This window comes from Asterias amurensis, chromosome 4 (assembly GCF_032118995.1).
Source record: "Asterias amurensis chromosome 4, ASM3211899v1".
Taxonomy (NCBI): domain Eukaryota; kingdom Metazoa; phylum Echinodermata; class Asteroidea; order Forcipulatida; family Asteriidae; genus Asterias; species Asterias amurensis.
In genome coordinates, this window is record NC_092651.1 from 18788688 (window position 1) to 18795806 (window position 7119).

The window sequence follows — 7119 nt, forward strand, 5'->3', positions numbered from 1 at the left end:
AGATAGATTTGCACATTTACTTATAACTGTATCAATATGGTCATGGTGGAAAAAAAATTCTCTCAATGTTTGCTTGAAATGTTGTAGTTATTGCTAAGGATTCAACAACAAAATGGTGTTTGATTTAATCCGGAATCTCATCACAAAGTTCTTAATAGAGCCATGTGTTGAAGTCGTATTTCAGATGTATCTTAAAACCTAAAAAGACACTGATGATTACTATTGGTAATTTCTCCTGACTTGCACACACTATTGGTAGTTACTCAAAATAATTATCAGCGTAAAACCGCAATTGGTAACGAGTAATGGGGAGAGGTTGGTAGTATAACACTTTGTGAGAAACAGCTCCCCCTGAAGTGACGTTGTTTTTGAGAAAGAAGTAATTTTCCACGAATTTGATTTCGAGACCTCAAGTTCAGAATTTGAGGTCTCGAAATCAAGCATCTGAAAGTACACAACTTCGTGTTACAAGAGTGTTTTTTTCGTTCGTAGTTATCTCGCAACTTCGACCACCAATTGAGCTTAAATTTTCACAGGTTTTGTTATTTTATGCATATATTGAGATACACCAAGTGCGAAGACTGGTCTTTTACCAATAGTGTCCAGTGCCTATAAGTCAAACATTCGGACAGGATTGTTGATCCATGTAGGCCTGATATTCTCTGCAAAACCGTCCTGAGGACTTTATTGCTTATGTGCCCTATTCCACAACAAAAAACCAACAACCTTTATGGAGTGGAGGTGCCCCCCCCCCCCCCCCCCCGACTATTTAATTGGACTGTTTGAATGTATCAAACCATGAATGTGTGGTTTATGGATCCCCTTGTCACTCAAGCGTACCCACGCACAATGTCCATTTTCCTGGCCCCAATATCGGCCTTCCCTTCCATCAGCTCCCCACTCCTTTTGTCTCCCTATTTAGTGACTACACCCCCTCGCTTTAACTCTGTTTTTGTGTTTGTTCACTCTAGTTGAGGTTTTCATGTTTTTACACATGACTGATTAATTCGTTCTTGCACTGATGTACGTGTTTGTTGTGTTGTCAGTGTGTGCATTTTTTTCAAAATGTCAGGTTTTGTAAAGGCTACGCGCTCCATTTATAAAAACTTTGAAGCCTATGAAAAAAACTTTTGAAGCCACGCCTACTATTGCAACCACGCCTTCTTCCAGTCAAGACATGCACGTAATGATGCCGTATGCAAACGCTGCATGTACAGGCAGCAGTTTATTCACCGCACTAAAACAGGGCATTAATGGCGGAATGCTGAATTCGGTTCGGGTTCCCTGCACATTTCGAGCTAATGCTTGGGTTTGTCGTCGAGTAGTAAAACCCCTGGAGTAGTTTGTAAGAATCCACATTATGTCATACTTCACGGGACTGAGGTTTTACTGCCGGGAGCTCGATGAAAAGTGTTGAAAAGGAGGTAAGTCTCCAATTTGTTTGGAACTCTTTTTGTACTTCTACTACATTCATGATTCAACAAGTGGCCGCGAGGTCAAATTTTCCGCTCAACGCCACCAAAAATTATCCGTTAAAACAAAATACACTGAATTTTATTCTTATCTGCAACAAGGGTTTCATTAACATTCAGAAAGAGGCAGAACTGAACAATCCTAACGAACTTTGAAAAGGGTAATAACTAAAAGTTACACATTGGTGGCGGAATACGGAAGTTGTTCTGGCCCCCTGTTTTAGTTTGAGCCCGGGCTGGCTGGAGTCTTAATCGATTTGGTTTTCCAGTCCCTACCTCACTGCTCTGTGCAGGTTTCCGTTTTAACTGAGTTTTTCCCGGATAACTTTCTGTATGGCGCCACCACCTTTTCACTCATTTTTACAAAAAAGAAAAAGGGATATCTCATTGAGGTAAATTAGATACTATATTATTAGTATATTATTTCATATCGAATGAAAATGTGGTGGCGCCATACGGAAACTTTTCCCCATTTCTACCTCCATGAAAAACCAAACTGACTTCAAGTGTATCAAAGCAGTTGGGTGGAAAAACATGAATAGAGAGAGGCAGTATTATAATTAGCACACAGAAACCCCCTAAAGGGACAATGAATAAGAGCAGAGGGAGGCATAAGGGGCTTGACCACAAGAGTATTTAATCACAAAGAACAAGGGTGTGAATGAAGAAGAAGAACGAGTAATTAATTACGATTTACTTAGTGATTAAGGGGGGGGGCTTTCAGATTCAGATTACCCCATCTGGCCTAAACCCTACTTTTTGTACTTGCTCTGAAATTATCGACAATTGTGTTCAAACCACCACTTTTTCATTGGCTTTGAAATAAACTAGTATCTTAATAAATGAGATATTCCTTTTTGATAAAACAGAGCGCAAAAGTGGTGGCTGGCTGGATACAGATTTCTCAATAGGCTTTGATGAGAACTATTTATAAGTAGTATTTATAAATATTTGTGTAACTTAATGTTCCCATCTGCCATGGCTACCACTTTCTAAAGGGGGAATGTAATTGATTTTTTAACCAATGTAGGACTTTGTTTCCATTTTGTTATATTCCTTTCGAGTAATTTGTGGCTACAGGCCTAATTAAAACCTTAAAGACACTGGACACTTTTGGTAATTGTCAAAGACCAGTTTTCTCACTTGCTGTATCTCAACAAATGCATAAAATAACAAACTTGTAAAAATTTGAGCTCAGTCGGTTGTCGAAGTTGCGAGATATCAATGAGAGGAAAAACGGTTAAACCCTTGTCACACGAAGTCGTGCATTTTCGGATGCTTGATTTAGAGACCTTAAATTCTATAACTGAGGTCTTAAGATCAAATTCGTGGAAAATTACTTCAGAGGGAGCCTTTTCTCAGAATTCGGGTCATCTCGTACCCAAGTCAACTCGTACCCAAGTCAACTCGCCTAAGTCAACTCGTACCCAAGTCAATTCGTACCCAAGTCATCTCGTACCCAAGTCAACTCGTACCCAAGTCAACTCGTACCCGAGTCAACTCGTACCCAAGACAACTCGTACCCAAATAAATTGTTACAAAATTTTGGAGTTTCAACTCGTACTGATAAATATTGTGGTTTATTTATTTTTTGTTATGTAAATCGTACATTTATTTATTCATTGTTGTTATGATTTCTTTTTTTCATGTTGCAGATACATGTAAAAAGATAATCAGAACCTACGCAGATGAATGAATTGAATGAATTTTATCATGAAATTTTCTAAAGGGAACCCTTTAACAAGACAAACACGGAACGTTTGCGTACTATACATTGTATGTTTTTATACTGGTGAGTTTGTTTTTGCGCAAAAAAGAGAAGAACATAAAAAAAAAAGTTAACCCTTTTTACGTCTCATATTATGTCTTTATAAGCACCAAACATTATTAAAAACGAAATTACAGCCTGCCTGTTTAAAACATTGGAAGAATACTACTGTAAAACATCTTAAAGAAATCATCCCCCCCCCCTCGAGAAAAAAAAGGGCAGAAGAGAGATGAACATCTAGCATTATTAAAAACAAAATTCGTGAGAAGGTAGTATTTTTAATAAAAGTAAGTAGAACATAAATTGTATTTCCCGTCGCTTATAAAATCACGCCGCACAAATTCTCCGTATCGGCGTACGTTATACGGTACAAGTTGACTTGGGTACGAGTTGACTTGGGTATAATATTTTGGGTACGAGTTGACTTGGGTACGAGTTGACTTGGGTACGAGTTGACCTGTTTCGTTTTCTCACAATGTTTTATACAATCAACCTTTCCCGCATTTTCATGAACCAATTCCAACAGCAAGGCTTGCTGGGCAAAAATGGCGAGGCAAGATCGATCACCAATAAGAACACGGTTGTGTTTGTGTCAGGTGGGATTTAAACACAAATCTTCTTCTCTCTTTCAAGGATTTTGATTGAATGAATTCCTCCTGATGACAGGACCCTTTAATGGTAACCAGTGAAGTCTACCAAGAGAGCCATCGGACCACTGGCTGATAAAAAGGTAATCAATTTTATGCAGAAGAGAAAGTGTCAGCACAGCACCTTTGACCTCAAGACAAAAGTTGCTACCAGAGGTAAGTTTGCCATTTTATAACCTTGGGGTTGCTGAACTCAAACTTGAAGTATTTTGCTTGGCATAAACACTCTTTGAAACTCGAAGTCCCACAGGATTGGACAATTCGTACCTTCGCCACTTCATACCCTGGACACTTCGTACCTTCAGGACACTTCATACTGTAATACCGTGGGCAGGGTACGAAGTGACCATCAGATGAGTCACTTCGTACCGTCAGTCGAGTCACTTCGTACCTTCAGTAAAATTATAAAAGTTTATAACTCAATACATCATGAATTGTTATTTTATTAATGTCTAAAATGTGAAAGTCCATGTCAAGGTGAAGTTTAAAATATCATAATTTAATAATGAAACATTCGTGCGGATCAGCCATTCATTTCAATCAGCAAGTAGAGGGTGCCGCTCTGCTGGAAGTTTGTGAGCCCCCATCTCCTGGCGATGTTTACGGATAATAGCTAGAGATGGAATAAGATGGAATACTTATTTTCTGCTTTGTTGTATCACTAATATCGTGGGATATGTATGATTGTATTGTTAAAAAAAAAATCATTATTACTGTTATTGTATAAAAATATTTGTGGAATATCCTTGTGAAGTGTTTGGGTGTTTCTTGGTATATTTTGTATATTGTTTCATATTTTTAGTTCACATGCTTTCCGTCGGTATTATGATTTGTTAATTTGATATTAGAAACTTTGTTTAGTTGGGTGCAATGATTCAGTATTTTTCTTGTTTAAATTAACTAATCCAAAAGTGTTTCCTTTCTGTTTAAATAATTAACTTAAATGTAAAATTTAACTAGATCGACAAATTGTATTTCATCTCTTTTTGAATACGTGTGGCTCTGAGAAGAGCTGTTTTGTTTGTGGTACACAATGACCGTTTAGATGGCTGGGTCGTTGAGATGGCTACACGCTGACAGGAGGGCTGAAGTCGTTAGGTAGCCTGATTCATACTGGGCCCAGAGTGCAAACACCCATCCTTTTAGTCTCTGATAATCATACTTCTGTCTTTGGTACCAACACAGCTTGGACTCCTTTGTTTGTGTGACGTGATTGTTTCTACAGAGACCTTCATACTGACTTATATTAGTGTTGTTCAAGTTGTCGCCTGGTTGTACGAGCATTGCCGTCTTTTTATTATCAACCACTTCAACCAAAAGTTTGATTTTCCTTTCCTGGCGGTGGGTCCGTGAGTGGTTTAAAATAATCCGCGGTCATTGAGAGACTCCGGCATTGCACCATTTCTATTCTCCATGACTTCACCATTCTTTGGCCTCCTTGCACTGGTTACGGGTGTGAACCCCCGTTTCTCCTTTCTCTCTGTTGGCTAGCATATAAGTTCTTGATCTCGTGGCGTCTTGAGCTGTAACAGCATGTGTCACCATCATCATCTTCATGCTCCTTTGCCACACTACGTGAATGATGCCTCTCCCCATCATCCTTCTCCTCTTCTGGTTGCCACTCATCGTCGTCATCACCCTCATCGACATCACCATCATCTCCATCCTCGTCATCGTTACCATCATCTCTATCCTCAATGACATCTTCCTCTTGATCTTGGTCGGCACCCTCCTCTTCATTTACATGGACCTCATCATCAGCATTCCACTCTCTAACTTCTCTTGCTGCTGTACCCCAATTACTCATGCTGTTCAAAATTGAATATGCCTACAGAAAACAAAGAAAACAGTTCTCTATGAAATAAATTATGGGTCCTTCTGCAATTGGTTATTTGCTTCCCAAGGGAAGGGGGAGGGGTGCTGTTGTTTGTTGCTACAGTGACCCGTCAAAAACTTATTTATGAAATTTGAAAATCATCAGATCTAGTCTGGTAGCGTGTTCGTGACAACATACATGTTTGGTACACACTTTTGACAAATTTATCTTCAAGCAAACTTGACGCTCATTTTAAAATAGTGCAATTGTGTGTAGTTAGATTTGCCCAATACTCAGGGTGCAATATGGTTTATTATAACACCCCTTACGAATATTCTGCCTTTTGATTGGTTTAGAGCGCGTCACATGATGTGTCTTAGTTTTACTAGACCCAGCGCGTCGTCGCGGCGCGGGACTATCCCACGGCAAAATGAACTATCCCATTTTTACTATCCCATGGCGTGCAGTACCTAGACGTCTTTATGCGCGTACGAACGTTATGTGTACGAGGATGATAAATAATTTGTTGGGGTGTTACAAAACAAATATTGACTGCTTTAACTCATACGACTCCCTCGGTGATCCCGGCGCATTCTATTTTCCTTCGGCTGCGCCTCGGGAAAATTGAACGTGCCGGGATCACCTCGGGAGTAGTAGTTTTAACCATAGCACTCGAAGCAGTCAATATTTGTATAACATCACATCCCTTACAAATATTCTGCCCTTTGATTGGTTTAGAGCGCGGCACATGATATGTCTTAGTTTTACAAGAAACCCGGCGCTGGACTATCACTTGTTGCTATGGGTCAACACATCAAAATTGAGGATTCAAGTTTGCTTTTAGGTACATACTGTTGCATGGATTAAAAATATGATAACATACATTGAAATTGAACTTTCGAAGTCTATTTTTCGTAATTTTATTTCTAATCAATTATAGTTGTAAATGTTATCAATGATTATCCTCACCACCTGATATGAGTAGCCATGATAAACTGTTGATGATTACTTGTTGTGCAATTATTGACATACAATGGGTGCTAGTGTGATTACTTGTAATGGGTGCTTGTGTACAAAATAATATATTTTTGTAACTTTGAAATGGACCAATGGGACAACAACTTGACCTTTTAGTCACTATGTTATCATCTGCATTTTGTTGTCCTCGCCTACATAGGAACCATACTATACGTCCACAGTATAGTCTGGCCCTATCTAAAACATTATGGATACAGGGATCAAGTGGACAGGAAGCCATACTATATCCCACAGTTCCAGTTTTGCACATAAGATCGAACATTGCCATTGCACATAATATCATACTATCGCATATGTACATGTATATCACAAAACATCGATACAAATGATTACATATAATATATATTTAAAAAAATTCAAATGTTTATAAAGTAGCGC